General features: G+C 36.4%; 10 non-coding genes across 10 annotated transcripts; all 10 read right to left on the reverse strand.

Annotated features, from left to right (window-relative positions):
* Positions 1-8068: 8068 nt before the first annotated feature.
* On the reverse strand, positions 8069-8141 carry TRNAK-UUU. Its single transcript has one exon. It is a non-coding gene; the product is annotated as a tRNA-Lys (tRNA).
* Positions 8142-8231: 90 nt separating this feature from the next.
* Positions 8232-8303, reverse strand: TRNAW-CCA. The gene has a single exon. It is a non-coding gene; the product is annotated as a tRNA-Trp (tRNA).
* Positions 8304-9405: 1102 nt separating this feature from the next.
* TRNAK-CUU lies at positions 9406-9478 on the reverse strand. Its single transcript has one exon. It is a non-coding gene; the product is annotated as a tRNA-Lys (tRNA).
* Positions 9479-9536: 58 nt separating this feature from the next.
* On the reverse strand, positions 9537-9608 carry TRNAW-CCA. The gene has a single exon. It is a non-coding gene; the product is annotated as a tRNA-Trp (tRNA).
* Positions 9609-10710: 1102 nt separating this feature from the next.
* TRNAK-CUU lies at positions 10711-10783 on the reverse strand. The gene has a single exon. It is a non-coding gene; the product is annotated as a tRNA-Lys (tRNA).
* A 58-nt stretch (positions 10784-10841) lies between these two features.
* On the reverse strand, positions 10842-10913 carry TRNAW-CCA. The gene has a single exon. It is a non-coding gene; the product is annotated as a tRNA-Trp (tRNA).
* A 1175-nt stretch (positions 10914-12088) lies between these two features.
* TRNAK-CUU lies at positions 12089-12161 on the reverse strand. Its single transcript has one exon. It is a non-coding gene; the product is annotated as a tRNA-Lys (tRNA).
* A 90-nt stretch (positions 12162-12251) lies between these two features.
* TRNAW-CCA lies at positions 12252-12323 on the reverse strand. The gene has a single exon. It is a non-coding gene; the product is annotated as a tRNA-Trp (tRNA).
* Positions 12324-13796: 1473 nt separating this feature from the next.
* TRNAW-CCA lies at positions 13797-13868 on the reverse strand. Its single transcript has one exon. It is a non-coding gene; the product is annotated as a tRNA-Trp (tRNA).
* Positions 13869-15214: 1346 nt separating this feature from the next.
* Positions 15215-15286, reverse strand: TRNAW-CCA. Its single transcript has one exon. It is a non-coding gene; the product is annotated as a tRNA-Trp (tRNA).
* Positions 15287-15797: the final 511 nt, after the last annotated feature.

The following is a 15797-nucleotide window of genomic DNA, read 5'->3' on the forward strand; positions in this document are numbered from 1 at the left end:
TTAATTTCGACATCTGATAAATCTGAGAATTAAAATTGATCGTCCAATAAAATCAATTCAAACAGATAAGATCAAAAATGATGCTAGATACATTTAATTTTAAAAAGAATCACATCAATTTGACTTAAGCAGGTGAAAATTAAAATTAAAGCTGATGACCATTCAGACTGACAACTCAATTTGCATGCACTGTTATTAAATTTTAGCATAGCTTATCATCAGGTCATTCCCCCTAAGTCATATAATCTCACCACTATCATGATGCATTCCCCCTAACTTTAATATCGCTTTTAGCAATTAAAAACAAATAACCAATTTCTACGTACCTAAGTTCGTAAGATAAAATTACTAACATGTACACAAATAAATTGTAACACATTAATTAAATTAAATCACGTTGAACACATAGGTAACAAATTTCATGCAAATCACGTACATAAATTTTTCGAATTTAAAAGTTTCGAAATACTTAGCTCATTTCGATCATTCCCATTTCGTGCCTTAGAGTTGCAAAACGAGATTCACACAACGGTTTTGTGAGAATGTCGGCAATTTGATTTTCTGTGGGAACATGATCGATCTTCAAATCTTTCTTCTCGACGTGGTCTCGTATGAAGTGATGTCGGATGTCGATGTGTTTGGTTCGCGAGTGGAGCACAGGATTTTGGGTTATTGCAATTGCGCTAGTATTATCACATAAAATACTAACATTTTCGCATTTAATCCCATAATCCAACAATTGTTGCTTCATCCACAAAATTTGTGCACAACAACTCCCAGCTGCAATATATTCGGCCTCGGCAATGCTCGTAGCTATGGAGTTTTGTTTCTTGCTGAACCAAGATACCAATCTTCCCCCTAAGAACTGGCATGTCCCTGAGGTACTTTTTCGGTCTATTTTACACCCTGCAAAATCTGCATATGAATAACCAGTTAGTGTAAAATCTCCATCTTTGGGATACCATAATCCCACATTGATTGTTCCTTTGAGATATCGAATTATCTTCTTCGTTGCAATCAGATGACTTTCTTTGGGCTTTGATTGGAATCTTGCACATACGCCAACCGAGTAGGATATGTCTGGTCTGCTTGCGGTTAAGTATAGTAACGATCCAATCATCCCTCGATACATCGTTTGGTCGACGTCTTTTCCTTCATCATCTTTATCCAATTTTTGAGATGTACTCATGGGAATTTTGACTGAGGATTTTCCATCTATGCCAAACTTCTTGATAAGATCTCTTGTATACTTGGCTTGATTTATGAAAATTCCTTCTTCAAGTTGCTTGACTTGCAGTCCCAAAAAGTAATTTAGTTCTCCCATCATACTCATCTCGAACCTGTTCTGCATAAGCTTAGAAAATTTCTCACATAAAGATTTATCAGTACTTCCAAAGATAATATCATCAACATAAATTTGTACTAATAAAATGTGATTATTTTCTTGAATTCTAAAGTGGGTTTTATCGACTAGACCTTTGGTGAATCCACAACTAATTAAGAACATTGACAAGGTGTCGTACCAAGCTCGCGGAGCTTGTTTTAACCCATACAATGCCTTCTTTAATTTGTAGACTTGATCACCAACGTCTTTTACCTCAAAACTGGGTGGTTGTTCGACATAAACTTCTTCTTCAAGTAAGCCATTAAGAAATGCGCTCTTTACGTCCATTTGATATACGATAAAATTCTTGTGCGCTGCGTATGCTAGGAATATCCGGATTGCTTCGAGTCATGCGACAGGGCGAATGTCTCATCAAAATCAATGCCTTCTTCTTGTGAATACCCCTTTGCGACTAATCTTGCTTTATTCCTAACAATGACGCCATCTTCGTTCGCTTTGTTCCTAAAGACCCATTTGGTGCCCATTACATTTTGGTGCGTTGGTCTTGGAACAAGTTTCCATACGTCGTTGCGCTTGAATTGATCTAATTACTCTTGCATGGCATCTATCCAACTTGGATCGGCTAATGCTTCGTCAATTTCCTTTGGCTCCAGTTGTGATAGAAAGCATGAGAACATTGCATCTTGTTGTTGATTCCTAGTAGATGATCGCGTCTTTACTCCGTCACTTGGATTTCCAATGACTAAGTCATGTGTGTGACTTCTTAGCCATTTTCGATTTGGTTGGAAACTTGTTGGATTCTCAGAGTTTCCTTCTTGTTGGAATACTTGTTGTGAATTTTTGACGGGTGCATCTTCGGGTTCATCTACTGGAGTTCCTTCTTCTTGAATTCTGGGTGCAATTTCGGTTGTAGGTGTGCGTGATACTTTGGGTATCACATTGGATATTGCCTCAATTTGGTGAGTACCCATATCACTTGATTCTTCTACTTCCTGCAACACATTATCTTCCAACATATCGTTAGAAATAATTGAATCACTTGGTAGTCCGGCGGCCGTTATCATGACTCGTGCGGCTTCCTTGAGTGTTCGATTTCTTCTTTCAGCTACACCATTTTGTTGCGGCGTTCGTGCGGCAGATAATTGATGTAAAATTCCTTGTGAATTGCAGTAAGATTGAATCACTCTGTTTACGAACTCTGTTCCCCGATCAGTTCGAATTGTTGCAATCTTCATATCTTTTTCGACTTGTAGCAGCTTTAATAGCTCTGGCAACTTTGATAAGACTTCATCTTTTTTCTTGATGAATATTGTCCATGTGTACCTAGAAAAATCATCAGCAACAACCAAAGTGTATTTCTTACCACTTATACTTACTGGGTCTACTGGACCAAATAAATCCATGTGTAGTAGACTTAAGGGTCTTGATGTTGACTCTTGAGCTTTGGATTTGAATGATGCTTTGATTTGTTTTCCTTTTTGGCATGCGTCACATATTTGATCTTTCTTGAACACAATATTGGGTAGTCCTTTGACTAACTTCTTTTTGGCAAGCTTGTTGATGGTTTTGAAATTCAAATGATTTAGCCTTCTGTGCCATTCCCAACTAGCTTCATTCGAATTATTTTCCATCAAGCATACAGAATCTTTTGTTGTACTCCAATCTACAACATACATGTTTTTCTTTCTTGATCCGGCTAGTACGACTTCTTTCGTGGATTCGTCTTTGACTTGACATTTGCCCTTGTAGAATTCTACGAGATATCCTTTGTCGCAAAATTGACTTGTACTAAACAAGTTAAATTTTAATCCTTCGACATAAGATACGTCATCAATTCGTAGACCATTTTTCACAATTGCGCCGGTTCCTTTTGTCATTCCATATCGATCGTTTCCACCGAAAACTACTTTTGGTCCTTCGATACTTTTGAACTCAACTAGACTCGCTTTATTACCGGTCATATGTCGAGAGAAACCGCTATCGAAATACCAAACTTCCTGCAAAAAAGATTAATTTGCTTTAGGTACCCATACTTGTTTGGGTCCTTTTGTCTTAGTAATTTTTGGCATCCAAATCCACCTAGATCCCACTGATCCAAGAGTAGGTGATTTGTAACCATTAAAAACTTTATAATCGTAACGCACTTTCGAATAATGATTCGGTGCGGGTTGGGAAGCTGATAGTTGCTTGATTCTATGAAATAGAGCAAATCTGGACTTGGTCCATGGTTTGATTTCAAGCGACCAATCTTCTTCTGAGGGATATAATTTCCCAGCCCCAATTCTCGGATTTCTTCCCATATTCCTATGAGGTTTTATTGCACTAGACTCGTTGGTTCTCCTTTGAGATACAAATTTTTGCCTTTTAAAATTTTGTTGTCTTGCCATGATATCATTGTGTTGATTCGGCCTTGCAACAATTTTCTGGGCATTAATTTTGTTTCCAACTCCTTGTCTCATTGTGCTATGTTGACTTTTCACAAATTTTACCACTGGAACTTTATTAATTAAAGTAGTAGTAGAATTAGTCAACTTTTGAGGGGTTTTAGAACATGATGGATCGTAGCCTAGTCCGGCTTTATCTCCAGCGGGTTTTTGCATGTTTACCATTTTATCCATTATTTTGGATGAATGCGTAAATGATGCGATTACTTCCTGAAGGTTATGTTCTCTAACCTCTCTAGCTTTGCACTCTTCTTGAAGTCGAACATTTTCGGCTTTCAAATTACTCATTTCATTTAGAGCATTTTGCAATTTTTGTGACATTTCTTCCTTTTCAAGAATTAACGTATTATTGCGCTCTTTGATTTGAGTATGAGTGGCCATGACTTTTTGACAATCTTCCATAAGACTTTGAAAAGATTTTTGAGTCTCGAAAGAGGTGTCAACGGAACTAAAGGAACTAAAAGAACTAGAAGATACCTCTTCGTCGGTTTCACGCGCCATATAGCATTCCTCATGTTCGGATGTTTTGCCCATTAGACATAGTAGCGCTGTATCTTCTTGTGATGAATCACTCTCGTCACTAGATGATTCTTCGGATTCACTTGCTTCTAACGGATCGCTTATTAGTGCCTTTCGTTTGTCCTTTTTGAATTTCTTCTCTTTCGACTTGTACTCAACCTGTGGAGAGTTAGAAGTATTCAAATTTTTGTTCACCTTGGGATGTGGACATTCGGCCATAAAATGTCTAGGCTTTCTACAATTGTAACACACATTTGTGTTATCTTCGACCGGTTCCCTTCTTGATCTTCTATTTTCTCGAAAAGAATTTCCTTGTGGTGATCCTTTGTTCTTTCGCATGAACTTCTTGAATTTCCTAACAAATAAGGAAAATTGTTCGTCAGATAAAAAATCATTATTTACTACTGACCTTGATGTAGACGGTTGTTCGGCCATTAATGCGGATGTTCGTTCATCACGTTCTTCTTCATTTCGTGTCTTCATCTCGAACTCATACGCCTTTAGATCACTAAAGAGTTTATCCGTAGATGTTGTCCTTAGATCTCTGTGATCGCGCATTGCGGTCACCTTCATATCCCAATTTGTAGGTAGTCCGCGTATCACTTTGAGCGATATTTCCTTCTGGGTAATGGTCTTTCCCAGATCCGTGATTTCTCCAAGTATTTTGATCAATCGAGCTTCCATGTCGGTGATGCTTTCGTTCGGTAGCATTTTGAAATCTTCGAACCTTTTCAAGGCGATGGTTAGTTTGTTGTCTTTTTCTTGTTCGTCGCCTTCACCGATGCTTATGAGCGTATCCCATATTTCTTTTGCCGTGGTGCACTTTCGAATCTTTGGGAATATGGTGTCATCGACCGTTTTGAACAAAATGTCTTTGGCAATATTGTCCAAGTTATTTCGTCCTCTATCTTCCTTTGTCCACTCCATTTTTGGCTTTGGAATATATCGTGGAGCATTTGGATCTCGTGGGGTAGCGGTATTAGCTTCCATAATTTGGATAGGGCCTTTTGTGATGACTTCCCACATTTCATCATTTAAAGCAGATAAGTGCACCTGCATACGTATTTTCCAATCATCAAATTTATCAAGTGAGAAAAGCAAATTTTGAGCAAGAACCATATCTTTCTTCATTTTGAAGTTTTCGAGATCTGTCTAGCAGTCAAGAAATGACTCAAATAGACAACCGCTCTGATACCACTTGTTGGTCCCGAAAGGGTGGCGAGAAGTCTAGAGTGGGGGGGGGGGGTGAATAGACTTCTCTAACTTTTTCAAACTTCTTCTGCAAACAACACTTTGTAACTTCAACTCTAAGTAACAAGCATAAACAAGTATAACAACTTAGAGTGTGCACAGCGGAATTGTAACGGCAAAGTGTTATGCTTTAAATTGTGTCGTGCTCAAGAGAGATTCTATACATGCATCACGTTAGAAACACTTGATATAGATGTAGGATGATGTATATAAAATTTCACTTGCATGCAAACGAGGGAACTATCAAACCCAGACAGATAAAGATACGCAATAAACCGTAACGGGTTAGTTCACAAATAATATAGGCATGCACGAAATATATATGAGCAGTAAGTAAATAGAGAGAGAGATTTATAGTGGTTCAGAGGTGGTGTAATCCTCCTAGTCCACTCTTCTCCTTTCACTTCAAGGAGGAAATTCACTATTCTTCAATCACCCAGATACAATAGTGAATAAGTGCCCAACGACACTTCTCCGAGTGCTTCGCACAAAGCTACACTCCACCAAGGTTTTTCGCAAGCTCCTCTTGTTACTCTGCCTTCCCGAGTACTTCGCACCAAGCTGTACTCTTACACCACGAGAACTACGCACAAAGCTACGCTCTCACCGGGTTTTCACAAGCTCCCCTTGTTACTCTGCCCGTTACAATCGAGTGCTACGCACAAAGCTACACTCCAACTGGGTTTTTCACTCTCCCTAGTTACTCTACCCCTTTTCTACACTCAGTAGAAGATTTACAATGAAATACAAAGATTTCTTCTCTCAGACTTGAATTCTATCTTATATAGCTCAATATACCACTTGATGATTGATTGGATAATTTTCTTTGTTGTTCAAGTGTTTTCTGAATCTCTGTTAGATTCGTGAATCACTCCATGTCTTCAAGTCTGCTTGGGCATTTTATAGCAGATGAAAGCTATTTGCCCGTTGATCAACTTTCGATCTGGATCGTCCATTTTGAATTGTAGTTGATCAATTAATTTTGCCAACTTGGTCTGCAAAAATCATTTCGCCGTCTGTCAGAAGATTTTGAGAAATCTCGCCGTTGCTCTCCTTTAATCTGACAAAGCTTTTCTTTGGAATGGGTAGCCTCCAATTTTGAATTTTCTCTGGCATGACTTTTGTTGAATTATTGATCTGATGTGCCAAGTTGATCAAATAATTTATCTGCTGATTCTTGCTTGAGTATTAAAAAAAGATCTCTTTCTTATATCAGCTTCTTCTTCTCCTTCGACTTCTTTTGCAGAAACAGAGCTTCAAAAAATGTTTCGGTCTAATTCTATCATGATGTCATAGCTCCTTTTGATGAAGTCATGTCCCAACAGTATATCATGTTCCACCTTGTATCATGGACCATATATATCATGTTCCATTTCATATTATGAGCTAGCTATCATGTTCCACCTTGTATCATGGACCATGTATCACGTTCCACCTTGTATCATGGACCATGTATCACGTTCCATTTTGTGTCATGAACTCATAAAATTGCATCGAGTGGGAATCAAACTGTGGACCATTTGCTTTGCTTGGCAAGGCCTCTTCCATCTCGGCTAGGTATCCAATTGATACAATCCAAGACTTAAATTCTTTTGACTTATCTCCTCCACGTGTTCTCCACTAGCTTTATCACATCGTGATGTCATTACCCGATAGTCGTGACATCATCACCCGATAATTCTCAACTATCACGATAAAAATTGTTCTTTCATGATAGTATAACCTGATATTATTATCATGATGACATCATCTCCTTATATTGCTACTTCACGATAGCAATTTATCTTTACACCAAAATTGCTTCTAATGAGAATTGAACTATGGATCATCTGGCATTAGACATGCTTCACCAAGTCTTCTACCATCTCGTCCATCTCAACCTTCAATAACTTGATGCTTCATAAATCTGTTAAGCTATGATCCAACTTTCATTTATTCTTCTTTAGAAACTGCTTTTTCGTAGACTTCATGTAGGCTTCATGGCAGTGGTGCACTATTCTTGGTGAACCAGAACTAACTCAAATAAAATAAAATTGGGGTCTACAAAATACATTTGGCTCATCAAAACTTATACAATATATTCCTAACAATTTGAAAGTCAAAGAATCACATATTGTCAATTTGAAATTTTAGGACTAAATAAACGTGGCAAAACCACTACACTCCAAGGACCTCAAATGGTATTAACTCTTAAAACATTTTTTAAAGTTATATATAATGCTTTAATGGCGGTTTCTTAGTCGGTGTGTCTTTTTTTCTTTGGGTTCAATATTGATTTTGTGTCTGTGTCTCCCTCTCACTGATTCTGATTCTGTATATTGGAGTGTAAATAATGTAATATAGACAAATGGTAGCCTAGTGGAAATATGAAAACGCCCACCATATATTGGAGTGTAAATAATGTAATATAGACAAATGGTAGCCTAGTGGAAATATGAAAACGCCCACCGAATATTGGAGTGTAAATATTGTAATATAGACAAATGGTAGCCTAGTGGAAATATGAAAACGCCTACCGTGGGGCTCGAACCCACGACCACAAGGTTAAAAGCCTTGCGCTCTACCAACTGAGCTAGATGGGCTGTTAAATTACTATTTTGTAATAGTGTAATAATATTCTAAATTCCGGCGTTATGGTGAGGAAAAAGGTGTTCCGTGATGGATAGGGGAATTGAACCCGAGGTGAATCGAACACGCAACCTTCTGATCTGGAGTCAGACGCGCTACCATTGCGCCACAGATCCGCTGTGAGGTGTAAATTTTAGTGGCATGTTCGTGTGAAAGTTTATTTTCACATCAGATATCATTTTTAAAGAGTGGGCGAAAAGAAATGTCAAATAGAAAGCAAGTGAAGCATAGACAAGTTAATTAATCAGAAGCAGTTCTTACAAATTAACATAGGGATATAATGGAAGAAATCCATGTAGCAAGTACTGAAATAATAGAAAAGACTAGGCCAACTCTCGTATAAATGCTATGTGATGTTTAACTCGTGATCATTGAAAGATATAGTAACGATCACGGAAGAGGTAACAAAGGTGTCAACGATATTCTCAGTCATTGGACTACCCATTAGCAAAGACTCATATTCTTATGGCAATTCAATTTTAATTGGAACAATTTATCAAACAAATAACCTACAAATTAATGTGAATCTTCTTCCAATCACATTTATTCAAAGTGAGATTGAAATTGTAAGTAGTGTATCTAATTGCATGTGTGTCCTATTTTTGTAGCTACACACAATATAATTCCAAAGTTAATACTATTTGAGGTCGTCCGAGTATAGTGGTATTGTCACGTTTGGTCTTCAAATTTCGAATTGACCATCTGTGGTCCTTCGAATTTCAAATTTAACCATTCGTGGTCCAAGTTAACCACCCATGCTCCTTCAAGTTCTTAAATTTAATTTAACCAGTCGTGATACTCTTGAAATGACCATGGTTTGTAAAAATTTAATAGTTGATTGACCACAGGTGGTTAACTTGGACCACAAATGGTTAAATTTGAAAGTGAAAGAATCACATATAGTCAATTTGAAATTTTAGGACTAAATAAACGTGGCAAAACCACTACACTCCAAGGACCTCAGATGGTATTAACTCTTAAAACATTTTTTAAAGTTATATATAATGCTTTAATGGCGGTTTCTTAATTGGTGTGTCTTTTTTTCTTTGGGTTCAATATTGATTTTGTGTCTGTGTCTCCCTCTCACTGATTCTGTATATTGGAGTGCAAATAATGTAATATAGACGAATGGTAGCCTAGTGGAAATATGAAAACGCCCTATATTGGAGTGTAAATAATGTAATATAGATAAACGATAGCCTAGTTGAAATATGAAAACGCCCACCGTGGGGCTCGAACCCACGACCACAAGGTTAAGAGCCTTGCGCTCTACCAACTGATCTAGACGGGCTATTAAATAATTATTTTGTAATAGTGTAATAATATTCTAAATTCCGGCGTTCTGGTGAGGAACCCGAAGTGAATCGAACACACAACCTTCTGATCTGGAGTCAGACGTGCTACCATTGCGCCACGGATGCACTGTGAGGTATAAATTTTAGTGGTACGTTTGTGTGAAAGTTTATTTTCACATCAGATATCATTTTTAAAGAGTGGGCCAAAAGAAATGTCAGATAGAAAGCAAGTGAAGCATGGACAAGTTAATTAATCAGAAGCAGTTCTTACAAATTAACATAGGGATATAATGGAAGCAATCCAAGTAGCAAGTACTCAAATAATAGAAAAGACTAGGCCAACTCTCGTATAAATGCTATGTGATGTTTAACTCGTGATCATTGAAAGATATAGTAACGATCACGGAAGAGGTAACAAAGGTGTCAACGATATTCTCAGTCATTGGACTACCCATTAGCAAAGACTCATATTCTTATGGCAATTCAATTTTAATTGGAACAATTTATCAAACAAATAACCTACAAATTAATGTGAATCTTCTTCCAATCACATTTATTCAAAGTGAGATTGAAATTGTAAGTAGTGTATCTAATTGCATGTGTGTCCTATTTTTGTAGCTACACACAATATAATTCCAAAGTTAATACTATTTGAGGTCATCCGAGTATAGTGGTATTGTCACGTTTGGTCTTCAAATTTCGAATTGACCATCTGTGGTCCTTCGAATTTCAAATTTAACCATTCGTGGTCCAAGTTAACCACCCATGCTCCTTCAAGTTCTTAAATTTAATTTAACCAGTCGTGATACTCTTGAAATGACCATGGTTTGTAAAAATTTAATAGTTGATTGACCACAGGTGGTTAACTTGGACCACAAATGGTTAAATTTGAAAGTGAAAGAATCACATATAGTCAATTTGAAATTTTAGGACTAAATAAACGTGGCAAAACCACTACACTCCAAGGACCTCAGATGGTATTAACTCTTAAAACATTTTTTAAAGTTATATATAATGCTTTAATGGCGGTTTCTTAATTGGTGTGTCTTTTTTTCTTTGGGTTCAATATTGATTTTGTGTCTGTGTCTCCCTCTCACTGATTCTGTATATTGGAGTGCAAATAATGTAATATAGACAAATGGTAGCCTAGTGGAAATATGAAAACGCCCTATATTGGAGTGTAAATAATGTAATATAGATAAATGATAGCCTAGTTGAAATATGAAAACGCCCACCGTGGGGCTCGAACCCACGACCACAAGGTTAAGAGCCTTGCGCTCTACCAACTGATCTAAACGGGCTATTAAATAATTATTTTGTAATAGTGTAATAATATTCTAAATTCCGGCGTTATGGTGAGGAACCCGACGTGAATCGAACACACAACCTTCTGATCTGGAGTCAGACGTGCTACCATTGCGCCACGGATGCACTGTGAGGTATAAATTTTAGTGGTACGTTTGTGTGAAAGTTTATTTTCACATCAGATATCATTTTTAAAGAGTGGGCCAAAAGAAATGTCAGATAGAAAGCAAGTGAAGCATGGACAAGTTAATTAATCAGAAGCAGTTCTTACAAATTAACATAGGGATATAATGGAAGCAATCCAAGTAGCAAGTACTGAAATAATAGAAAAGACTAAGCCAACTCTCGTATAAATGCTATGTGATGTTTAACTCGTGATCATTGAAAGATATAGTAACGATCACGGAAGAGGTAACAAAGGTGTCAACGATATTCTCAGTCATTGGACTACCCATTAGCAAAGACTCATATTCTTATGGCAATTCAATTTTAATTGGAACAATTTATCAAACAAATAACCTACAAATTAATGTGAATCTTCTTCCAATCACATTTATTCAAAGTGAGATTGAAATTGTAAGTAGTGTATCTAATTGCATGTGTGTCCTATTTATATAGCTACACACAATATAATTCCAAAGTTTCTCAAGCATAATTGAACCCTAAATGATACAAGAGATCAAAGTATAGCATACTTGCAACAAATTTAAACATTGAGTTAATACTATTTGAGGTCATCCGAGTATAGTGGTTTTGTCACGTTTAGTCTTCAAATTTCGAATTGACCATCTGTGGTCCTTCGAATTTCAAATTTAACCATTCATGGTCCAAGTTAACCACCCATGCTTCTTCAAGTTTTTAAATTAAATTTAACCAGTCGTGATACTCTTGAAAGGACCATGGTTTGTAAAAATTTAATAGTTGATTGACCACAGGTGGTTAACTTGGACCACGAATGGTTAAATTTGAAAGTCAAAGAATCACATATTGTCAATTTGAAATTTTAGGACTAAATAAACGTGGCAAAACCACTACACTCCAAGGACCTCATATGGTATTAACTCTTAAAACATTTTTTAAAGTTATATATAGTGCTTTAATGGCGGTTTCTTAGTTGGTGTGTCTTTTTTTCTTTGGGTTCAATATTGATTTTGTGTCTGTGTCTCCCTCTCACAGATTCTGTATATTGGAGTGAAAATAATGGAATATAGACAAATGGTAGCCTAGTGGAAATATGAAAATGCCCACCGTATATTGGAGTGTAAATATAGACAAATGATAGCCTAGTGGAAATATGAAAACGCCCACCGTGGGGCTCGAACCCACGACCACAAGGTTAAGAGCCTTGCGCTCTACCAACTGAGCTAAACGGGATGTTAAATTGTTATTTTGTAATAGTTTAATAATATTCGAAATTCCGGCATTATGGTGAGGAAAAAGATAATCCGTGATGGATAGGGGAATTGAACCCGACGTGAATCGAACACGCAACCTTCTGATCTGGAGTCAGACACGCTACCATTACTCCACAGATCCGCTGTGAGGTGTAAATTTTAGTGGGATGTTTGTGTGAAAGTTTATTTTCACATCAGATATCATTTTTAAAGAGTGGGCCAAAAGAAATGTCAAATAGAAAGCAAGAGAAGCATGGACAAGTTAATTAATCAGAAGCAGTTCTTACAAATTAACATAGGGATATAATGGAAGCAATCCAAGTAGCAAGTACTGAAATAATAGAAAAGACTAGGCCAACTCTCGTATAAATGCTATGTGATGATTAACTCGTGATCATTGAAAGATTTAGCAACAATCATGGAAGAGGTAACAAAGGTGTCAACGATATCCTCAGTCATTGGACTACCCATTATCAAAGACTCATATTCTTATGGCAATTCAATTTTAATTGGAACAATTTATCAAACAAATAACCTACAAATTAATGTGCATCTTCTTCCAATCCTATTTATTCAAAGTGAAATTGAAATTGTAAGAAGTGTATCTAATTGCATGTGTGTCCTATTTTTATAGCTACACACAATATAATTCCAAATTTTCTCAAGCATAATTGAACCCAAAATGATACAAGAGATCAAAGTATAGCATACTTTCAACAAATTTAACCATTGAGTTAATACTATTTGAGGTCATCCGAGTATAGTGGTTTTGTCATGTTTAGTCTTAAAATTTCGAATTGACCATCTGTGGTCCTTCGAATTTCAAATTTTACCATTCGTGGTCCAAGTTAACCACCCATGCTCCTTCAACTTTTTAAATTTAATTTAACCAGTCGTGATACTCATGAAAGGACCATGGTTTGTAAAAATTTAATAGTTGATTGACCACAGGTGGTTAACTTGGACCACGAATGGATAAATTGAAAGTCAAAGAATCACATATTGTCAATTTGAAATTTTAGGACTAAATAAACGTGGCAAAACCACTACACTCCAAGGACCTCAGATGGTATTAACTCTTAAAACATTTTTTAAAGTTATATATAATGCTTTAATGGCGGTTTCTTAGTTTGTGTGTCTTTTTTTCTTTGGGTTCAATATTGATTTTGTGTCTGTGTCTCCCTCTTACTGATTCTGATTCTATATATTGGAGTGTAAATAATGGAATATAGACAAATGGTAGCCTAGTGGAAATATGAAAACACCCACGTGTAAATAATGGAATATAGACAAATGGTAGCCTTGTGGAAATATGAAAACGCCCACCGTATATTGGAGTGTAAATATAGACAAATGATAGCCTAGTGGAAATATGAAAACTCCCACCGTGGGGCTCGAACCCACAACCATAAGGTTAAGAGCCTTGCGCTTTACCAACTAAGGTAAACGGGCTGTTAAATTGTTATTTTGTAATAGTGTAATAATCTTCTAAATTCCGGCATTATGGTGACTGAGCTAAATGGGCTGTTAAATTGTTATTTTGTAATAGTGTAACAATCTTCTAAATTTCGGCATTATGGTGAGGAAAAAGATAATCTGTGATGGATAGGGGAATTGAACCCGACGTGAATCGAACACGCAACATTCTGATCTGGAGTCAGACGCGCTACCATTACTCCACGGATCCGCTGTGAGGTGTAAATTTTAGTGGTATGTTTGTGTGAAAGTTTATTTTCACATCAGATATCATTTTTAAAGATTGGGCCAAAAGAAATGTCAAATAGAAAGCAAGAGAAGCATGGACAAGTTAATTAATCAGAAGCAGTTCTTACAAATTAACATATGGATATAATGGAAGCAATCCAAGTAGCAAGTACTGAAATAATAGAAAAGACTAGGCCAACTCTCGTATAAATGCTATGTGATGTTTAACTCGTGATCATTGAAAGATTTAGCAACAATCATGGAAGAGGTAACAAAGGTGTCAACAATATCCTCAGTCATTGGACTACCCATTATCAAAGACTCATATTCTTATGGCAATTCAATTTTAATTGGAACAATTTATCAAACAAATAACCTACAAATTAATGTGAATCTTCTTCCAATCCTATTTATTCAAAGTGAGATTGAAATTGTAAGAAGTGTATCTAATTGCATGTGTGTCCTATTTTTATAGCTACACACAATATAATTCCAAAGTTTCTCAAGCATAATTGAACCCTAAATGATACAAGAGATCAAAGTATAGCATACTTGCAACAAATTTAACCATTGAGTTAATACTATTTGAGGTCATCCGAGTATAGTGGTTTTGTCATGTTTAGTCTTAAAATTTCAAATTGACCATCTGTGGTCCTTCGAATTTCAAATTTAACCATTCGTGGTCCAAGTAAACCACCCATGCTCCTTCAAGTTTTTAAATTTAATTTAACCAGTCGTGATACTCTTGAAAGGACCATGGTTTGTAAAAATTTAATAGTTGATGGACCGCAGGTGGTTAACTTGGACCACGAATGGTTAAATTTGAATGTCAAAGAATCACATATTGTCAATTTGAAAATTTAGGACTAAATAAACGTGGCAAAACCACTATACTCCAAGGACCTCAGATGGTATTAACTCTTAAAACATTTTTTAAAGTTATATATAATGCTTTAATGGTGGTTTCTTAGTTGGTGTGTCTTTTTTTCTTTGGGTTCAATATTGATTTTGTGTGTGTGTCTCCCTCTCACTGATTCTGTATATTGGAGTGTAAATAATGTAATATAGAAAAATGGTAGCCTAGTGGAAATATGAAAACGCCCACCGTATATTGGAGTGTAAATAATGTAATATAGACAAATGATAGCCTAGTGGAAATATGAAAACACCCACTGTGGGGCTCGAACCCACAACCACAAGTTTAAAAGCCGTGCGCTCTACCAACTAAGCTAGACGGGCTATTAATTTGTTATTTTGTAATAGTGTAATAATATTCTAAATTCCGGCATTATGGTGAGGAAAAAGATAATCCGTGATGGATAGGGGAATTGAACCCGACGTGAATCGAACACGCAACCTTCTGATCTGGAGTCAGACACGCTACCATTGCGCCACGGATCCACTGTGAGGTGTAAATTTTGGTGGTATGTTTGTCTGAAAGTTTATTTTCACATCAGATATCATTTTCAAAGAGTGGGCCAAAAGAAATGTCAAATAGAAAGCAAGAGAAGCATGGACAAGTTAATTAATCAGAAGCAGTTCTTACAAATTAACATATGGATATAATGGAAGCAATCCAAGTAGCAAGTACTGAAATAATTGAAAAGACTAGGCCAACGCTCGTATAAATGGTATGTGATGTTTAACTCGTGATCATTGAATGATTTAGCAACGATCACGGAAGAGGTAACAAAGGTGTCAATGATATTCTCAGTCATTGGACTACCCATTAGCAAAGACTCATATTCTTATGGCAATTCAATTTTAATTGGAACAATTTATCAAACAAATAACCTACAAATTAATGTGAATCTTCTTCCAATCGCATTTATTCAAAGTGAGATTGAAATTGTAAGTAGTGTATCTAATTGCATGTGTGCCCTATTTTTATAGCTACACACAATATAATTCC

Source organism: Ipomoea nil, unplaced genomic scaffold (genome assembly GCF_001879475.1).
Source record: "Ipomoea nil cultivar Tokyo-kokei standard unplaced genomic scaffold, Asagao_1.1 scaffold2280, whole genome shotgun sequence".
NCBI lineage: Eukaryota > Viridiplantae > Streptophyta > Magnoliopsida > Solanales > Convolvulaceae > Ipomoea > Ipomoea nil.